Raw genomic sequence first — 23,116 nt, 5'->3', positions numbered from 1 at the left:
CCTGGGTTCAAGTGATTCTCCTGCCTCAGCCTCCTGAATAGCTGGGTCTACAGGTGCCCACCACCACACCCATCTATTTTTTTTTTTTTTGTATTTTTAGTAAAGATGGGGTTTCACCATGTTTGCTAGGCTGGTCTTGAACTCCTGACCTGTAGGTGATCCACCCACCTCAGCCTCCCAAAGTGCTGGGATTATAGGCATGAGCCACCACACCCGGCCTCATGCACTCCTTTTGAAACACTTATAAGAGCTAACTGTAAAAACAAAAATTCTAGAAAAATATACTTCTGAATATTAACAGTGGTTACATCCAGATAGTAACATACAGGTAATTTTTGTTTCACTTTTTGTAATTTCTAATTTTTCTACAATGAAAGATTATTTGTGTAAAAGAAATTCAAAATTAGGTTACTTTTAGGATAAATTTTCTCTTTGAAAAGATGACATCAGAAATCTATTGACAACTTAATTACCTATTCATTATTTCTATTAACATTTATCCAGTGCCTGTTAAATGTCAGCCTATCTCTTCATTATCTAAAATCCAGAGTCATCTAAATAGTTTCTCCCTTCAAGATGCTCACGACTTTGGCACTGTTTTCCCAATAGTTGGCTTTCTACTAACCATAACTTGCATTTTATATATTTCATAGTTTAGGGTTTTTTTTTTTTTGTATATTTCTACAGTACACACATTGTTTCCATTTCTTTCTTTATACAATAAACGTTTCCCCTTGACCTTGAAGTTGTTATTGCTTGATAAGACCTCTGAGGATTTTCATCTGCCTCTAAACCCGCAATAACACTATCATGGTTATGTTCAAAAGAATATTGCAGCTTCCCTTCTTACACATGTGATGTTTTAACTGGCATCATTTATAAGCAAGTATTAATATCTGTCAATTAGAAATTGTTCCATGTCCATATATAGCACTTTAAGTAAAAGACTAATTTTGTAAGTTTCTCAAACTACCTACTTCAATCAAGTGAATCAATGAGAAATAAACAGTTACATCCAGTGGTTTCAGTTTAAGCTCCCACAAAAAAAATGTCAAAAAAGCATTTTTATGACTCAGTAATTGTAAAAGAAGTCAATCTTTTGCTGAGAAGAGTCCGCCTTTATTTTCACACCCTAACTTTGCAGTGCAGAAAAGTGTGAATGATATACATTACATGACCTATGTTATAGCATCTACATATTATGTGGTCATGACAGTGTTAGTCAGCCTGCCTAACACTGTCCCATTCCACATCAGTAACAGAGTGCAACATTTCTGCAAGTACCATAGGCTGTTTTAGTGCTTGGTGTTTCTGAACTACTTTTAAACAGAGCTTCTCAATTTAATGCATTTTCTAATGAGATAATTCATTGTTATCTTAAATGTATTGGTATATTTTCAAGACAACATTTTATTACCTTTAGTGATATTAAATTGAGTGGTTTATGAAAAGAGATCTCAGGCTTTATCAAAATAATAAGATCCTGAGAAAATAATCAAGATCCTGAGAGAAGCTCTTACTGTATTTTTACTACAGAAGAAAATGCTCCTTTATAATTTAGTCTGTGCTAAAAAGCTAGTACTTTTGAGTATTTTAAAAAACTAAGTGAAAACATTTCTTGTGTGGTATTATCTTCACATTCTCTGAATCATGAAATGAGAGATTAGTAGTATTTCATGTTGTTTTATTTTTTCAAAGGTTTCATTCTATGAAATGTATATTTACTAAATACGTACAATTTTGGACTGAATAATACATCATGGTATTGTTAAAGAGTTTTAGTGTGTGGAGAGTTCATTTTCAGGGTTCCAGCCTAGCTCTACTGTAAGGCTTTATATGGGGGAGAATAAATCACAGACTCTCTTAATCTTAATTTCTTCCTCAATTAAATAAGAGCTTTGTACCAGACTATCTCTAAGGACTCTTCATATCTAGAATACAATGATTCTATGTACATTTTCACTAGAGAAAGACATGCAGTTGGTCAAAATGCAATGTATCACAAGGTATTATTCCTTAATATATGAAGAATGAATGGAGGGCAAATAATCTGAATGATATTCTCTTGGGTTCATCATCCACACCATCAAAATATTGATGTTGAATTGTTACTATGGGCTAGACCACTTTAGATAATGGAAATGGAAAGTTTAACAAGGTGGACATTGTCATAATTCTCACTGAGATTTTAGTTGAGTGGAATGGTTCTTTAGTGTGAGCAATTTTGCCCCTGAGGGACATTTAATAATAAATGAAAATATTTTTGGTTATCACAACATGTTTCTAGTTAGTAGAGGACCAGGGATGCTGCTAATCATCCTACAATACACAGGAGAGCTCCCACAGCAAAGAATCATGTGGCCCAAAATGTCAATAGTGCTGTGTTTGAGAATCCCTGGGCATGGAAGAGACTGACATGCAGGCAAGGACTCCCAGTGTGAGCATGGCTTCCTCAGTCAGCAGTTTTTAAATTATTCTAGAATTCATACAAACAGAAACAAGGAGAACACAAAATCACTTAGAAACTCCAGCTTAAGAGTAATATTAACACAGCAGTCTGTAGATTCCAAGCATGTGGAAAGACTTTAAAATTAGCCAAGATTAGTCCGAGGGGAAAGAGGAAGAGAAGAAGCTTGGAGACTCAGGTTGCAATAAAAATCAGAAAGCAAAGTCATAAACTAAAAGAATACTTTCTTATGGGAGAGATGTACTCTGAAGTGCAAAATATTCATCGATTGTAATACTGTTGCAGGAATTGAAAGTGCAGGGTTATCAGAAGGAGTTATTCTAGATCCAGTTTGATTTTTCTTTTTTTAAGTAGTACCAGGTCCTCAGGAAGAATAATATAGCAGAGCCATATTTAAAGGAGCCATTCTCTCTGTGTGCCAGCAGAGCAGGTAAATACCTTTGGGTTTCCAAGCCTGTAACCCCAATTAAATTGGGTTAAATTGGGTTTTGAAGCCTATTATGTCAAGTAATACACACACATGCACACATGTGCACGTGCACGAGCGCGCGCGCGCACACACACACACACACACACAGAGAGAGAGAGAGAGAAACAAAGTTTTGCCCATAGCTTATCTTAGAAGAAAAAAAAAAAAAAAAACTTGAGATGAAAATGAAAGAAGAACACAGCAGCAATGGAAAAAAAAAAAAACAGCAGCATAAGAAAGAGAAGTGAAAAAGAAAGCAAAACATATTGGCAGCTAAAGAGGAATGAAGCAGATGCAAATTGTGATTATTCTGCTATTTATTTCAAGTAAATGAATTTATAAAAGAAAACCACAAACAGAAATGTAAGAATTCAGGAAAGAGATGTTGCTACAAAAGGGAGAGATAAAACATAAACCGGAAGAACCTGGAAAGATCTAAGAACAAAATATCTGCCATACTGATAAATGTAAAGGAAAACTCACTACCAGCTAAAGTTCTCAAGGAAGCAGATGTCACCATGGAACCAGAGTTCAAGAGATTTACTAGGGAAAATGCTTGTGCCTAAAGGGAAAGGGCAGCAGAAATAAACAAGCACAGCTTCCAAGCCATAATGCAGATCTGACACCTAAGAATGGAAGGAAGGGAAACATTGGGCAGGAAACACCTGAGACTGCATAACAGCTTTGAGAAAGTTTCAGGTGGGTTAATGGAGAATCTCACTGAAGACTGGGCATGGGAGTGGTCTCTCGTTAAGTAGAATTCTCCTGGCTGTGTCTGGAGAGCAGCAGCGAAAAATCACGGTGTAGGTGTATATCCTGCAGTGGATCCCAAAGGTGTGACAGCCAGAGGCAGTTAACCAACCACACTCCTCCTACAGGTTATCTCTTGATAACCATGTCTGATTAGCACGCATCCATGGCTGATACACTCATCCATTAGCAGATTTTTCACTTTGGCTCCCAAAGCAACTCTAATTGTACACAATGACATTGCTAAAACAAAGGGATTTAGAAAAGTTGAAAATAAACTGATGGACCCAGCTGGATCTGGGAAATTCAACAAAAGATGGAGGGAGCATAATCCTAATTTCTGAAGTCATTTAATTCAGCAAAAATAAATAAAAAATAAATGAGTGAAGGTGATACTTTACAACACTAAATAATCCTGGAAACAGTATATAGCTGAATTTACATAATATAGCTACAGTAGAGCACATAGGAAAATTTATTGCCTTAAAACTCACATCAACTTTTTGAAACTTTAAAAAAGATGTTAAAATCTAAAAGATTAGAAAAAATGCAGAACTATTAAAAATAAAAGCAGAAATTCGTTATTTAGAATAAGATCTTTCTTATTTTATAAAATGTAAAGAGATAGAGCACTAAAAAACCTCATCAAAAAGGAGATAGTGTAAAAATATAAAATAGGAAATGAAGAGTGAGAAATAACCACAGAAATAAAAAAACTACCTTGCTCAACTCTTAACTCTATAAAATAATTTGAAATCTGAATAAAATAAGTAATTGTATGGATAAAATATATAATCTACTAAAAGTAACCTCCAATTACATACAAGACCTAAAGCGATACTTGGGCCAGGTGCAGTGACTCACGCCTGTAATGCCAGCACTTTGGGAGGCTGAGGAGGGCGGATCACAAGGTCAGGAGTTTGAGACCAACCTGGCCAATATGGTGAAACCCCATCTCTACTAAAAATACAAAAATTAGCTGGGCGTGGTGGCAGACGCCTGTAGTCCCCGCTACTCGGGAGGCTGAGGCAGGTGAATAGCTTGAATCCGGGAGGCGGAGGTTGCAGTGAGCGGAGATCGCAACCCTTCACTCCAGCCTGGGTGACAGAGTGAGACTCCATCTGAAAAAAAAAAATTATAAAAAATAAATAAAAAATAAAACAACTAAGGAGACTAGTAAAAGTTGCCAAAGGCTTTCCATAAAGAACTGCCTAAATAGATTCACAGGGAAATTTTACTAGAAGTTTGAAAAGCAGATTATTTGACATCTAATTGTCCCAAAGAAAAGATGAACAACTTGTTTTCAATTGGATGAATAGGGTATTGGTATTAAAGTCTGACAAAAAGATACCTATATACCAAATTCACTTACCATTACACATGCAAAAATAAAAAATCAAAACCAAAACAAACAAAATGAACCCTAAATAAAATAAAAGCAAAGAGTTTTGGCAACATAATAAAAACAGGATGTCAATATTAAAATAAATTGTTGAAGGACTGTAAAAAGAGTATCATACAATCTATTTTATCAGTTTTAAGATTCATTTTTCATATTCTAACATCAAAGAATTATCTTGTTATTTAATTGATGGCTTTATTATCACTTTCTATCACCTGCTGTTTGTAGTTGTAATTAAGTTGTATAAAAGTTTTCTTTTGACATATTATGCTAACACGAAAAAAGTGTCAGTATGAAAACTTCATACACCTTGATGAAATATGATAACAGATAAGAAACATAACATGAACATAAGCATAGATATAACATAGCAAAATGCTGAAAATGAATTTTAAGAAATTCAATGACTATTCATCACAAAGCAATCAATCAAGTGAGAATATATAAATGTGAGTATAACATGAGTAAGGTGTCTATCTCAGTTGAACAACCACATTGTGTGACTATGGAGAAAGAACAACCACTTTGACTAAGTTCAGAAAAAAAAGAAAAATGGCCATTATTCCTGCTATTATTTAAAACTGTGCTGCAGATACTAGACAATACAATTAGGCAAGAGAAAAAAATAGGGGTATAAAAATTTGAAAGGAGGAAATAAAATTATCAGATTTTTCATATATTTTTATATTTATATCTTTACTTTGTATCACGCAATTTTGTATCTATCTTATTCAAGCAACTAAAGCAAAAATCACAATATAAAGTTATACAGCAAATATTATGGTGGTGGGGGGCATGTGGCAGTAACACAGGAGCCTTCCTGGAAGTGCTTCCAATGGCCAAAGCTGAAATAATTTAAGCAATAAGATAAATGCCAATAGAATTGGATTGTTGCTCAATTAATAGAATAAATATTCGTGGACCCATGTTGATATAATTGAATGATTCAATAAATAAATGGAGTAGAGGAAACAAGTCTTCATATCAGAAGGAAGAATATCAAATAATAAATATAGAAGAAACGAAGGAAGTAAACAAAAATCACCATGAGAACATCACAGTAATAACTGCTGCAGGTAAGATCCATGGATAAATGCTGAAATTAGTGGTAAAAACTTCAAGGAAAAACTTTGCATAGCAACAAAGTATCTCCCCCAAATGTTTATTTACTGTGATGGTTTTAACATATTGTACATATCTGTAGATACTTCTCCTCCAAGGGGTGAATTTTTCTGTCTCTTCACTTGAATGTGGCTGGACTTAGTGAATCAAGTCTAACTAATGGAGTATGGAAAGAGAAAAGCGATAGCTTTACAAAGAAAAAACCTAGCAGTTCACTGTATCCAAGTGATCAAAGCTAACATCACCAGTAATGAGTTATAGCAATAGCATGTATCCCCTGCTACGATGCAATAAAATTGCATGGCATATCTGTGATATTCTTTCTAAAAATCCATAATCCTTGTCCATTCATGAGAAAACACCGAACTAATCCAAATTGAATAACATTCTACACAATACCTGGCCAGAGTCTTAAAAATTGACAATGTCATGAAGTACAAGAAAAGATTAAGAAAAGGTTGCAAATTCGAGGAGACTAAAGAGCCAAGACAAGGAAAAGTGTCATAGTATCCTAGATTAGGTCTTGAAACAGAGAAAGTACATAAATGGAAAAACTGGTTAACTCCAGAAAAGCTGATGAAATCAAGTCTGTATTTTAGTTAGTAGTATTATGCCAACGTTAATTTCTCAGTTTTTATAACTGTACCATGGCCATGTGAAAATGTTAACATTGGAGGAAGCTGGATGAAGGGTACATGGGAATTCTCTGTACTAGTGTTATAACTCCTCTGTATTTCTAAAATGATTTCAAAATATTAAATTTATTTAAGAGGATATACAAAGTAATAAAGCTTTAGGACCATTCTAAAGGGGATTGTTTACTTTGTGATAAGAATACATTACAGTGATTGGCTCTCATAAAGGTCAGGCAAGACTTTTTTGGAAAGGGACACTTAAGCAGAGAACTGAGGAATAAGTCATCATTTTTAGGCAAACCAACCATGTGAGCAGCCCAGCCAAGATCAGCCAAGCTAACCTGTCCATTGGCAGCTAACTGCAGATTCATTAATGAATGAGGCCAAGTGGCCTCAGTCTAGTCTATCTTGGATGAAGTGAACTCTGCAGAACTGTGGTTTAACAGATCTACTGTATACAACTGAGGTTTTTGTTGCTGTTTTGTTACCCAGTATTATTGTGGTAATGGTAACTGATACAGATGCCATGTTAGTGCCCATTTACTGAGATCTAGTACAAATTGTTTCCATCATGTTATCTGCTGCAGGATCTCTCTTTGATTGTTGAAATGGCAAATACTAATTTTTTAGTCTCCCTTATGTCTAGCCACTGTGCAATGTGACATTAAGGAATTTCTGCTCTGTCTTATGGGACAGAATTTAGAACAAAGGGAAACAGAAAAAAACCATATCTTTCTTCTTTGATCTGGCAGGAGTTTTAACAGTCATTTTGAGAGACTGATATGGAAGTCTAACCTATGAGGTCTTAATTTTTACTAAATAACACTAAGGATGGTAAAGTACAAAGATTTGAAGTTTCCTTTGATGATGTTTGTCCTCAGAAATATCTATCTCCACAAATCTGATTTTGAGAGAAATAAAGGTCCTTATTGTACATACTACATTTAATTAAATGTTCTGTAATAGGCAGCTGGATGCATTGATTCAGGTCTCTTAACTCCACAAACTGAGGAAATACAAAAGAAGAGGAGGCACAACTAGAAGATATTGGAATCTTATCCCAATAGATACTCACTGGATTATGGAGAAGGGTCCCCTACATTTCTGGTGCCTATGGCTAATGTTAGGCATAAGAATTGAGTTTTCAATTTTTTAATATGGAAAATTAATTAAAATGTACAAAGTAGAGAGAATAGTGTAATTAATTCTTATAAACCCATCCCTAGCTTTAATAATTAACGATATATGCCCAATTTTGTTTCATCTAACATACTTGTTTCCCTGCTCCCATATGATTTTGAAATAAATCCTGGATACCTAAATAAGAATCTTTTAACAGCTTTCCATTTTAAGGAGGCCTTTTAAAGTATACAACATCAATGAAACAAATATTTGTTGATCATTATTTTAGTTAAGTTTAGAGGTACCTTATCTGATTGGTTCAGAGCTCTATGCAGAAATCCCTATTTATCAGATCACCCTATGACTTGTGGAATAGCCTGTGTCAGGTTCGCCACCTTAGTCCTGTCGTTGACCTCCTCTCACAAAGAATAGCAAATACTGTTTGCCTGCGGGGGAATAGTGTGAGTAAGGCGGATTCAGCAAGAATGGCTGAGAGAGCAGATTGAGTGCGCAATGGGCAAATCCCATAACTTCACCTTATCTGAATCAAGCGTTTTGTAGATGCTGAGGCTACAAAGATAAATAAAATAAAGTCTCTGCTCTAGGAGAGTATTTATTTTTATACTGTCATATTGATTCTTGTGTTTAAAAATCAATTAATGCTTTTCTTGATAGTGACCTCTTTTAAGAGAGAGACTCTATCTGCTGTTTCTATAATGTTTCTAGAATTTTTTTTTTTTTTTTTTTTTTTTTTTTTTTGAGAACAGGATCTCACTCTGTGGCCCAGACTGAGTGCAGTGGTGCGATCTCAGCTCACTGCAGCCTCCATCTCCTGGGTTCAAGCAATTCTCCTGCCTCAGCCTCCCGAGAAGCTGGGACTACAGGCGTGTGCCACCATGCCTGGCTAATTTTTTTCTATTATCAGTAGAGATGGAATTTCACCGTGTTAGCCAGGATGGTCTCAATCTCCTGACCTCGTGATCTGCCTGTCTCAGCCTACCAAAGTGCTGTGATTACAGATGTGAGCCACCATGCCCGGCCTCTAGAAAATTTTGTTTTACATATTTTTATCATACTTAACATCTCATATTTGATATATTCTACAAACACTCATTGGATAAGTGATTTTGCCAGTTTTTCTATATTGTATACTTTGTCTAACTTTTACATGACAAAAATCTACAAAATTAATTTTGCTCATTCCTAATTAATATTTTAAGAAGGGCCATGTACATTTTTCTTGTTCAATGATTCTTTATGTCAGGTGTGTATAGCCAACAAGAGGAAATCAGCTTCTCTAAGTATGGCCTAGATCTGCATGTTTACAATAATTTAAACATTATTACATCCATGTTTATGAAATTGACACAAATAAATTATAGTATATGAATTTGAGTGTGGTGATGATTGTATTGTATTATTCACGTTTCAGTGTCTGGGACCATTTTTTTTTCCAACGTGGTATTTGCTTAAAGTAATTATACTGACTGAGAACAGTGGCAGATTGAAATTAAATGTTTGGATTAAATATTTTGTCAGCAAACATGCAGCAACTGCTTTACTGCTGCTGCTTCTCTTCTATGCATACTGATTACAAAATGATTAGCTTTTATTTTGGCACAGTTTTAAAATACTTAGATAAATACCACTTGATATCCAATCTTCTAATTGCTTAAATCACTGGAAAAATCCAGAAGAAAAAATGGCCAAAAGAAATTTAAGGTAATGTTCTAACTTTTAACTGATCCTCATTCAAATAAATAAAAACTTGCCGAGTCTAGAAGTGATTCTAGTTTTATGAAGTCTAAGTTTCGGTTAAATAAAAAGCCTTCCAGGTGTGCTCAATGCTGGCAGGTGGGTGCGGGGGTGGGGGGGGGAAGTGTCACTTTGTGCTAAAAGAAGAAATATGTGAAACTATTTTTAAGAGGGTGCTTTTGCGGTTTCTTGGATATTGACTGTCTCTTGCAAACTAGTAGTTTAATGTGCTAAATGGAAGCAAATAAGAACATATGGTTTAAATATACCCTGAAATACAAATGTATTTTTAATAACTATCATAGAAGTACTTGACAAGATGTTTTAAGTTTTACTTTCCAGAATCAAACCATTAAAAATCATTTTTAAATAAAACAAGCCTCTGATAGATATATCTTGTAAATCTCAAGTGTACACTCACTTAGATTTTGGTCAGGAATTGGAAAGTGCAGGGTCATTTTTTTTTTATTTTTATTTTTTGAGACGGAGTCTTGCTCTGTCACCCAGGCTGGAGTGCAGTGGCGCGATCTCCACTCACCGCAAGCTCCGCCTCCCGGGTTCACGTCATTCTCCTGCCTCAGCCTCCCGTGTAGCTGGGACTACAGGCGCCCGCCACCGCGCCTGGCTAATTTTTTTTTGTATTTTTAGTAGAGACACGGTTTCACCGTGTTAGCCAGGATGGTCTCGATCTCCTGACCTCGTGATCCGCCCGTCTAGGCCTCCCAAAGTGCTGGGATTACAGGTGTGAGCCACCGCGCTCGGCCGTGCAGGGTCACTTTTAAAGCAACTCTAGGGGCTTACTATAGCCAAGACATCAACTTTAAAAAATATTTAGTTTTTATTTTTCAACGAATAACTATCCCAAGAATAACAAATCAGTTGATGAAAAACATTATGAACATTCTAAAGTAAAATAATAACTTTTCAAAGTGATTGTTACATTTACACGTTTTTATGAGTTCATTCATATTTGCAGTACAAATATTAATTCAAAACTCATTTGTCCAGCCAGGCGTGGTGGTTCATGCCTGTAATCATAGCACTTTGGGAGGCTGAGGCAGAAGAAGAGATTGAGCCCAGGAGTTCAAGACCAACTCCTGGGACCGACACAGGGAGATGCAGTCTCTACAGTAGTAAAAATTAAAAAATCAGCTGAGCGTGGTGGTGCCTGCCTGTCATCTCAGCTACTCAGGAGGCTGAGGTGGGAGGATTGCTTGAGCCTAAGACCTTGAGACTGTGGGGTGAACTATGATCACACCACTGCACTCTAGTTTGGATGACAGAATAAGACCCTGTCTCAAAAGAAAAAAAAAAAAAAAGGATTTGTCTTACAACTGAGAAGGGCAATCAACCAGTTCTTTACATACTATACCATTTAAGTATATCGTACTTATTCCAATTCTGTGGATCATGACAAATCTAGTCCTGGACACTTTAAGCTACCTATTTTCTTCCATTAAGACATGACACAGATCTAATATGCTAGAGGAACTGAGCTGATTCAAATGGAAAATTATGAAACTATTTGGCTTGCTATATGTTGGATCCATTCCAAGTCACATCCATGTACATGGTTCAATCAAAATAAGAAGAGTCTTGGTCACAGTGTCAGCTTTTCTGCATTTTATTCTCAGGATATTCCAAAGTTATGCCACCTGGCAACAAACAGGGCTTTCCTCAAGAGTCTATTTCTGGTATATGATGATGGAGGAGGAATAGGAGGAAGACAAAGGAGAAAAAGAAAGAAATGGGAGGAAAAGGAGAATGAACTGGAGAAAGCATTTCAGTTCTATTCAACTTTTGGCGACACTTATATTGCTTCTAACTATATTGACATTCCTCTGGCATACTGTTTTGAGATTATTTTTGGATACTTGGGTATCACCTGTTAATTTCTTGGCACAAAATTGAGACAGTAAAAAGAAAATCCTTCAAGTTTGAAAGCACTGCAAGTGAAAAATGGGATAGTGAGACATTTGCAGAATTGTTCAGGTGCTACTCATGGAATGTGTCCTGCTACCTTCATCATAAAGAATACATTATTTATCTTCTCTTTTGTTGTGAAGCCATACTGTATGCTTTACAAAGCAAAATACAAAGAATTGCCATGTATTTCACGAGTCAATGAGTTAAAAGTGCAGCAAGAAAATTAACTGAACCAACAGACAATACAACAAAATGAACACAACTACTTGTATAAGACACTATATATTTATACAATATGCATGTAAGAAATAATACGCTTGTCTAGCTGGTTAAAGCAAACTGTCTACACTTCTGTGCACAGACTGGCTAGATGTTCAACCTGATTCCTTTCCTTCTAGGCAGACGGCTAGACTACATTTCCCAGCCTCCCCTGTGATGTGGTGTAACCATGCGTCTGAATTCAGAATAATGAAATGTGAGCAAGAAGAGATTAGTAACTTCTTTTGCTGCCAATTGAATTTTAAGTGAATGAGAAAAAATCTTGAATTAAACTGAGCTTTGGTTTATTGGTTACATCAGTTAGTACTACTTTCACTATTATAGACATGCGTGCCTGGAATTGGGATGCAACTGTAACCTGAAACTAAAATATTTAATATTACCTTAATGGTTGACCACGAATGCTAAGGAAACTAATAGTAGAGGCCTAAAGTAGAAGTCAACGTTTTGAAGAGCTCCTGTCCCTGCTCCTGAATTCCGACCCATTAGCCAATACCCTCCCCAGCCCACCCTATCCTGGCACCTGTGTCAGTCCTCTGGTATTCACTACTTATATTGATTGCTCTGTTTCAGGTTATATGGACTTTACTTTTGGGGTGCAGCTAAGATCCCTTCCCACTGCCACCTAGGTGCTGGTCCCATATCAGTTGAGATTTCTTATTTCTGGTCACCCAGTTGGTACCTAAGTTGGCTGCAATGCTGTAAGTGGAAAAGGAGATGTATTTCATTCCAATTGTATCATCCAAATGATTTATCAATTTTTCTTTTCCATGAAAAATGGTAGAGATTTAGGGTTTATGTCTAATGTTAGGTACATGAAAGGCTTCACAAACTCTTTTAGGCATAAACCCACTAAGATAATTAAATCTTCCTTTACTTCTCAGATTGCATCAACTGTTTTCTTACTAATCTACTGATGGCTTCCTGACTTATTTATGTAAGAGTGGTGTATTAGTCCATTTTCACGCTGCTATAAAGAACTTCCCTAACACTGGGTAATTTATAAAGGAAAGAGACTTGCTTGCCTCACAGTTCTGCATGGCTGGGGAGGCCTCAGGAAACTTACAAACATGGCAGAAGGGGAAGCAGACGCCTCCTTCAATGACAGGAGACAGAAGAATGAAAGAAGAACTTCTAATAATTTATAAAACCACCAGATCTCATGAGAACTCACTCACTATCACAAGAACAGCATAGGGGAAATTGCCCCATGATCCAATCAGCTCCTACCAGGTCCCTCCCTCAACATCTGGGGATGACAATTCAAGATGAGATTTACGTGGGGACACAAAGTCAAACTATATCAAGTGGGAAGAGCATAATGCAGATAATATTGCAAAAGCCTTTTGGAAAAGGGAAAGTATTTCTAGTCTTCTGTTGTCCTATGAAAAGCAAGAACCTAGGTGAGATATGATGAATCATCTGGAATGAGGGTAACTACCGGTACCCCACTCCTGACACCAATTGCCTATGGCAGAGATCACTAATTCATCCCTGAGCTTTTATCCTCAGAGTTCTGAAATTGTTTGAGATGAATTATACAACTCACTATGGCCACTACAATCTATTTACGTTGGCACAAGTTGGCTCAACTTGCCATACATTATATGTATATCCTTTCTGAGGCTGCCATTCCATTTGACCATAGAAAAGAGAAGTACAAATCTAAAGCTCCACACTTTTTCATAATTTTCTCAACAGACCACTTTTCTGAGGATTTGATAATCCCCAATGTCATGCCGTGTTAGTTACATCATTCAAAGCACAGAAACAATTCCATGTAATTGCTTTATCAACCACCTGTAAAATACCCTCACTGCAGCCATGTTTAAAAATGGAAACGGTCCCTTTCAACCCTAAAGAAGTAAAACAATTTAATGGGATCTGACACCACTGGGATACCCTGCAAATCAAACCTTTTTGAATCTCTCTATTAAAGGAAATATCGAGCTACATCCTTATCGATGCTACCAGCAAACCCAAATGGAAGAGAGAGCCGTTAACTGTACAGGATTGTGATTATAAAGGAAAAATCCCTTCTATGTGGTTCATGTGTAGAACGGGATGGTGCAGTCTCAAAAGCAAGTGTTCAGGCTATCCAGGCTAACTTCCTCTAAGCCCGAGAGGAGTAAAACATGTTATTTCATTAGAGAATTTTGTCACATCTCTTCCTTAATTACAGTCATCTTTCTTTTAAGTTGCTCTTAGGAACAAACTTGAAAACAAAGCATCAAAACTAGGTGAGGGCTGACTTGTCTTTTTAAAAGCAAACAAATGAATCTGACATATTTTTTTCTGCACGTCACCTCTTGAATTTGAAAAGACGTTAGGAAAGCTAAATTTTAAGGTTCTACCATTGACTGAGAAGACACTTTTGAAAACTATCTTGTTTTGATTGTATCTAGAAGCTTTTATTCCCTAGCTGACTGAAACTAGCTGGGAAATTTTTTGCCATTGTTTTTTTCTTTGCCACATGGTAGATTCTCCTTTTCTCCACCTCTATCCTGACAGCTGATAGAATTTTGAATGGTCATTTCACATGCCACATTATTATCTAGGACTAACTCAACAAATTGTGGAAAGAAGATAAACTGTACTTGAGGTATTAAGTAGGACAGGTCCAGCAATGCCCAAGGATTCCTGTAGCCAGTGAAATCTGGCATAGGGTTTTGATAATTGGGCATGATTTAGCAGGGTCTCAACTTCTGAAAACTCCTGGTGAGGCTCCAGTGCAGAAGCAGCTGGACCAAGGCTCATTGGGACTTTGACACCTCTCCTATCCTTTTATGTCTAGTGTAGTTCCTAGTGAGATTATACAGATGACTTGCTGTGGTTGTTGAATGAAAAGATAACTTACCTCTGATCTTTGATAGTTACAAAATGAATGCAGTCCAGCTTCCAAGATGCTGCTGGTTTTTCTTACCCTTTTAAGGATTATTTTATTCGCAAATAAACAGAACATGAGATTGAGAGTCAACTTGCTGTGACTCAGACAGCTCTACCAATTTACTACCTCCGTTATTTTGGGCACACTGCTTAGTTAAGCTTCAAGATCTTCAGGTATCAGAGGTGGGTGCAAATTAGTACCTCTTTTGTAAGGTTGTTGTGCAATTTTATGAAGTTAATACATGTAAAGCATTTAGCATATAATAAATAATTGCCTCTCAAACTTGAGCCTGCACACACTTCTTTTGAAAATCTTATTAAAATGCAGATTGTAACTTAATAGCTCTGGGATGGGACTTGCATATCTGACAAGTTCCTAGGTGAGACCAATGTTGCTACTCCATGAACCAGAATTTGGTAGAAAGGTTTTAGAGCACCTAAAGGTTATTTTTATCAACACTATTTTTATATAATGCCATTTTTATTATTATTAACATCTGCTTTTCCCATTAAATGCAAGCTCCGTTGAAAAAGGTGGTGGGGGTAACAAAGTCCTGCATATCAACTCTTTTATCCCTTTGCCATATGGTTCTCAATACTATATGCTTAATAAATATTGTCTGGACTAATTCAATACAAAATGCTCTCCATTCTCCTGTAACACTCTTCCATTATTTTTAACAATTAATTTTTGATCAGCTTACCTGCTAAAAGTAGGTTAAATTAATACATTATGTCTCCTACTACTTATATTTTTTTAGCTGAGTTGTTATTTTCTAATTCCATTTTCCAATTCTGGTTGATGCGGTAGTTTTTGGAATTTTCATAGCCCCCTGACTTACCTTCATCACACATGTATTACACTGTGTGCCTGTCTGCTTCCTTGTAGGTTTTGTAGTGTTTACAAGTAGACACTGTGCACTGTACACATTTGTAACCTCATCACTTAACACAGCCCCTGCACATAGTAGGCATTCCATGAAATTCTGTTGAAAGGGACAATAGATGAATGAACACTTATAGAGAGGTCTCCTAAAAAGGATCAGCTTCTTAACATTTGGGCATCTGAACTGTAAGAGACAATATTTTTTGTCTTTTATTAACTGACAAGTGTTTTTTTAAAAAATAAAAACCATTTGAGAATTAGAGTCTTGTCTGTCTCCATCCAAGGCATGGCCCAAACTCTGGATTAGGACTAGAAGGCCAAGTTTTCCACAAACTCTCACTCACACTTCCTGGAACATGACCTTGGGCAGGTCAAGCAGCCTCTGTGACCCAGGCCAACTCTTCTCTGAAGCCCTGGGGCTGCATTTCCAGACAGGACATAGCTAAGGGAAGAGGCTGTGGATTTGTTCCTGTCCTAGGCGTGCTTCTGGAAGCCTGTGAAGAGGCAGGTTCTGGGGTGGATTTGGCATCAGCTGAAGTCATCTCATCAGCTCTTCCCCTACCTTAAACCCAAGGTAGACTTAGGGATTGACTAATTGGGGGACTCTGATTTATTCGTTTGTTGAAACCTTGTCTGGAAAAATAGTAAATCAGGGAAAAATTTGAACTACACCCTCTGAAATTTTCTATAAACTCTAATCTCAACTGATGTAATTCAAATTGTTTAGCTGATTTATCAATGCCATAAATTTTCTCAGTGCTGTGATTCTCAATCCTAGCTGCACATTACAATCACCTGGGGGCACTTTAAAAAAACACGGATGCTGGGTGAGAAGAACGGAATCATATTCTATTGGAGCCAAGCATCTTTGTTTTTTTAAAGCTGCTTAAGTGATTCTTATATGCAGCTAAAGCTGAGATTCACTATTTTACTGTTTTTAGTAAATACCTGCATTTCGGAGTTTCCTATGCATCTAATCATGAAGCTGAACGAATAATAGGTAAAAGAGGCTTTATCTAAATGTTTAAAATATAACTATTGCTTTGTATATGATATGTCTTCAATAAGTATCGATTGAATAAATATTATAATTTTAAGCCACTACTATTTAGTCTTTGAATTGGTGAAAAGAAAAATGGATGGGAACAGTTTCTTTTGGTTTCTTCTTTCAAAGGAAATATGTGGTTCTTGTTGCTAAGGAAACAGTCATCCATTCATGTTCTTCACTCCATCTTTGGGGCACGCCCAGTGCCGATCATGTCAGGCCTTCCAGAGAAAAGTGTTTTTAAATCATCTTATAAGCAAGTTTTACTGGCTCAAAAAACTGTTGCCATATTTTGTTCCACACCCAATGGCCAGAATTGTCCTTCCAAGTGCTGGGAATTAGCTTAAAGCTCTCTCATGGGGGAAAGAAAAAGCTCTATTGTAGGATGGACAGTGATCTCTAGACTAACCCAAAATATTTGAAAACTATGTTATAAGTTAAGGCTCATATTAAAACACAGCCACAAGGGCCTGGACTACAGGGAAGCAAGTGAGATGCATTGGATGTGGAATTTAAGGGCCCTCCTAAAATTTAAGTGGATGCTTCTTTAAGGTTTACGCCCAAAGCACTTTCCTCACCTTACCCTTGTGTCAGCCCTGAGAGTCACTTCTAGGGCAGAAAGACATTCTATCCCTACACATTTCATCAAGAAAAAGGAGTAATTTCTTTACATTAAACTATAAAAACTATAGAGATGCTGAAGATAATTATAGAGCTTGGAATGTAGCCAAACCACTAAGGTTAATATCTTTGCTCTAAGGGCAATGGGACTTAGGACAAGATCTGGTCAGGGCCTCAACTACATATCTCATCTGTAAAATGGGTGCCCATTTGTAACTCCCTTCCCAACAGTTCTATGCTGTTTTGCCCCCTCTTTTGCTGGCAGGACCATAACTGTTCAAGTGTCCACAAATCTCACATATGCCTCATGGGTGAATTCTAATTAGTTTAAGAAAACCATGATATGTCATGCTCTTTGCCCAAGATTGGTGAGAGATCAGTATGTGACACATTTCTAGACAATATGACAAGAGAAGAGATCTTTGGCGCCAAGTTTTCTCACTCTTAAATAAATTTGCACAGGGGGAACAGTCCCACTTCTTCTACTGAATATTTTTTGTCTGCATGGGGTGCTTAGAACCATGGCAATATTTTTCAAGCAAAAGGAGAGCTATGTGAGAGTAAAGCCAATATGATGAACATGGGAGAGTAGAATAATAGAAAGATCTTAAATATTTTATTTCAATGTTTAACTGCTAAATTGACCAAAAGCAGAGCCACCTTACTTTTGATGCTGCTTAAATTAAGACAAATATATATGTGTATATATAGATGTATCCTTTTATTGCTTAGGCCAGTTTATCAGGGTTTTCTGTTACTCTTAGCCAGAGAACCCTGTATCCAAAATAGTATGTTATTTTTTATATTCTTGATGAGTAATAATTTCATCAGTGCCTAGATTTAAGAGTAAAGAAACTCAGAGTATGGCATTTAAAAAAAACTATGTCATGATTTTTGGCTAAGAATAAAAAATTAAGAGAACATAATAAATGGAAAAAATAACATAGTTTGTTTAAGAAAATTAATTTGTGTGAACTCAATATCTTTATTTTATTTATTTATTTATTTATTTATTTTTTGACGGAGTTTCACTCTTGTTGCCCAGGCTGGAGTGCAATGGTGCAATCTCGGCTCACTGCAGCCTCTGCCCCCCGGGTTCAAGTGATCCTCCTGCCTCAGCGTCCCGAGTAGCTGGGACTTCAGGCACCCACCACCACGCCTGGCTAATTTTTGTATTTTTAGTAGAGATGGGGTTTCATCATGTTGGCCAGGCTGATATTGAACTCCTGACCTCAGAGACCTCATGTGATTTGCCCACCTTGGCCTCCCAAAGTATTGGGATTGCAGGCCTTGAGGAACCATGCCCAGCCAACTCAATATCTTATACTAGTATCTCGATCCTGGCACTACTGACATTTCCAGCTGGATAATTTTTTATTGTAGTGGGATGTCTTGTGCATTGTAAGATGTTAAGCAGCACCCCTGGCCTCTATGCACTAGATAACAGTAGCCTCCCTCCTCCTCGCCCCAAATTCCAGTTGTAACAAGAATGTCTCCAGACATGACCAAATGTCACCCCTACTGGGAGTGAGGATGGGGAAGGAGCCAAAAAAACAAACTAGTTGAGAACCATTGCCTTAGACTTTACTGGCCATGAGAAGAAATTATTTAAAATCCTCATTTTACAGAAACAGAAAATTTTTTATCAGTTTCTTTTCAACTCATTAGCAAGTGTTAAATGCATATTTTCTATGTTCCAAATACAAGATTTGTTACAGTTAGGGAACCCAGAATATTAGCATGGGAGCAGTAATCTTACTTACTTTAGGTACAGTTATCCTTTCAGTGCTTAGCAAAGTGCCTAGCTTATGGTAGATTCAATAAATACTCTAAATAAAGGAAGAGATGATGGATGGGTGGATGGATGCATGGATGGTTGGATGGATGGATGAATTAGAAAAATAACTCCTTAAACTACTTCTTGTCATGAAGACAAAATTAATCCATTCAAAATCTAATTTGAAAACAATGAAGTGGCAATATGTATAAAATAATGAAGTGCTATAGGAATCTGGAAAATCGTGTTACCAAGGAGAACTAACAGAGTAAGGATAGAGAATGTGATTAAAATAAAAGAAAACAAAAACAAGCCCCTGTCGCCAGAGGCCAGAGGGGAAAAAATGAAACTTGGTGACAAAGTAGAAAAAGAAAGTGAACGAAAACAGCAGCCAATTCTAAATTTTAAGGCAGTTGGCTCCAAACTTTTCTCCAATTCCAGGGATGTGGAACAAAGTGAGGAAGGAAAAATGTCAGTAGAAAAGGAGCCTTCAATCATTGTTTCAACTAGGACTGTTATACTAGCATCTTTATTAGTTTATTTTATTAAATTTGAATAAGAGAGTAATAGCTTTCACAGAAAACAGTCTAAAAACTGATTTCCTAGAACAAAGGGCATTTGAAAATCTGTACTACTGCTGATTGACTTAAATAGACTGAATGAGAGAGAAAGAAGTAGTATGTGGCTGGGGAGTGGAGAAGGGTGAATTTAGCTTCACACAGGTGAATCTGAGGTATGGATGTAACATCTATGTGATAAGACCCAGAGCCAGATGGAAATAGGTTTATAACCTAGACAAGAAGGTAGGGCTAGAGTGTGGATCTGGATATCATTTATATGGAGATAAAATGATGCAAGAAATTACTAAAGAAGCCAGGTAACAGAGGTTAAGGGGAATCTGTGATCAGAGGAAATAAATAAAATAATTTGAAGCATCTAATGGTCTTACTGAAAGCAGAAGAACCAACCAGTGAAGAAAAAAGAAAATCAGAAACCTGTAATCTCATGAGATGTTACATCAATGATAGACAGCCATCATAGACATATGCTTAGAAAACTGGAAGAAGATGAAGCCGAAAATGGGCCCTGTATCTGTCAGCAGGGGGAGAGTTAATAGTACTTAAGGCAGCAAAAAACATATATATCTTTTCAGTTGTGTATATAACTGGACAAAAGCCTACACAAATGTTCTATATCACTGTGAGAGCTGGAAAATATGCTTAAGTGTAAGCTATTTTGCAAAATTCCCAGAGCACAACTTGACATTAGTGGGGGCTGATATGCCAAAAAAATGAATTACTAATGTAGACTAAAATAAGCCACTATAAAATCTCTAAAGCTATCTTATTGCATTTAACAATTCTTTTCCAAGAGTTGGACAGCTTTTCATAACTTCCTACGCAAGTGAAATCTGGATCGTGTCTTAAGGGAAACCCACCTACTCGGTTTAATTTTACCCAGCTCAAGTCTTTTACCAGAAAGGGAGGCAAGATGAATTGCTTGGGTAGTGGATAAAGGAGCTAGAGACGAAAGAGGGAGGGTAGGAGAAAGAAATCATCCCAAGCCAGTGATATTCTAATTATTTTTTGGTGTCAAAAACTAACACTTACCAAACAAAATCTTTTTTGGAAGTCAAGATAAATGATTCTGAGAGACGCAAGGCTGCTGTGGTTAAAGTGGGATTGGGGGAACCCTGCCTTTTGGCTTATGTCCTTGAACATTTATGAAAACTCTCTTTGGACCCCCCTAAAGTGCAACTGAAAACAATATACTGAACCCCTTCACCAATCAAAATCAGAAGCACAGACATACTCAAGATCTTCCTCAAGGTGATTCAGCTAGCTAATGACCCAAACAGAGTGAGGAACCAATTGTCTTTAGTTTAGTGCATTGTGTTTAAGTTGCAGACATATCAGGGGGCTGAAGCAGGATGGTATTTTTTCTCCTGGTCTTTGAATGTCTCAGAAAAATTGTCCACATCAAATATTTCCTTTTCTAAATCTCGTGTCTCCCATTAATTGATTTATGTGAAAATAAAAATTAGTTTTCCAGAAATGGAATAGGGGAGTAATTCACCATCCATTTTGTACTTTCTTTTAATTGCTACATAAATAAATACATACCATTTCAAGCACAGTGGCTCATGCCTATAATCCCAGCATTTTGGAAGGCCAAGGTGGGTGGATAACTTGAGCTCAGGAGTTCAAGATCAGCCTGGGCATCATGATGGAACCCCGTCTCTACAAAAAATACAAAAATTAGCTGGGTGTGGTGGCATGTGACTGTCAACTACTCAGAAGGCTGAGGCAGGAGGATCACTTGTGCCTGGGAGGTTGAGGCTGCAGTGAGCCTAGATTGCACCACTGCACTCCAGCCTGGGTGATAGAGACCCTCTCTAAGAAATAAAATAAAATAAAATAAATTACAAACCAAAGTCAGTCAAGCATGGTCTCTCATTTAAAGATTCTCTGCCTTGAAGTGCATTAAACTACATAAATGGAAAGAGGGTGGTAGGAAATGACATCTTGTCCCCATTTGCACATTAACAAGAAAATCAGATATAACTTCATTTAACTTTAATAAATCAAATCCTTTTGGAAATATTTGATGGTCTGATTCCAAAATCAGATTTGTTTGGTATTGGGTCCACAGTTGTTAGCAGCTTTTGTGGGGGTCTGTGTAGGAGAAAGCATTTAAAGGCTAGTTTTATGTCTACAGAGCCCAAATCTCCTATTCTGACAGGCAGATTTTATAGTGGTTTATTTTGGTCTACATTAGTATTTCATTTTTTGGCATTAAAGCCTTATCCAATGTCAAGCCTGCTTCTCTCCCTATACAAGCTCTGTGATTTCTTTAAAAACAGGAAACTGATAGCTTTAAAAAAATGTTGTTTGCTCTGTGTAATAATAGCTAAGCAGTGCCTGTCAACCAACTTTGTTAGAGCATCACACTGAAGAGGAACTGCAATGAGGGTGCGACTATTCAGCCATTTCCAACAAAGCAGAAGAGAATTCCTAAATACTGCATGAATTCTTGCCTCTGTCATTTGTTGTTTTCTACTGGCTGCTTAAGAGCCAGTGATGATTTTTTTCCTCTCAGTCTTTCCACTGAAGTGACTGGCATATATTAGGCACATTAAAAATACTCTTGAAAACTGAAAGTAGTCTTTCATATAGATCAGACAAAAGTGGACTCACTGTAGTCCAGGAGATGATATTTAGGTCAGGATCCAGTATTCTACATACTGCATGTGCTCAGGATGGTCATACATCATCTCGCAGGGATTACAGGCAAAGGGGACAAAGTTTCCTTATACAGTCTGTTACATCTACAAAACATGGAAATAATTTGCAGTCAGGTCAAATGCCTTTGGAGAATGTGATTCATTGCACTGCTCCTGACCTATACCAAATTTGAGTTTGGAGATCTTCATCTCAGTTTGAAACTAGGTAGATTTATGGGTCTGTCCGCACTGCGAAGTCCTTTGACGTCATCTCAATAGGAAGTGTACTTGGTAGGGAGAATATTAAGGAAATAGCTATATCTACGTTAAAGAAAATTAATTGGTCAACTAAGGCAAACAATAGCTTATTTCTCCAAAACATAAATATTTAAATCATTTATTTGACTGGTCATTTAGGAAAAACAGATGGTTTAAATGATTTTACATAAAGAAGTAACAAATGCCTAGCTGAGGAAAACAATGAACTGATGTTATGCCAAAGACCTTTTCTTTTTGCTTTCTCAATATCATATATTACTCAATATCATATATTGTTGACATAGCAATATCAATAATATATCTGTATATACACACGCACATGTACATATATACACAAATATGCACACACACGGAATCTCCCAATATAAATATAGGTAGATAGATAGATAGATAGATATAGGTATTGATAAATACAAATGTTTAAATAGGTTAAGTAAAAAAGAGAACTAATAAAATCCATATTTTCCCACAT

Source organism: Macaca mulatta, chromosome 12 (assembly GCF_049350105.2).
Source record: "Macaca mulatta isolate MMU2019108-1 chromosome 12, T2T-MMU8v2.0, whole genome shotgun sequence".
Taxonomy (NCBI): Eukaryota; Metazoa; Chordata; class Mammalia; order Primates; family Cercopithecidae; genus Macaca; species Macaca mulatta.
Note: the sequence above shows the minus strand (reverse complement) of the source record.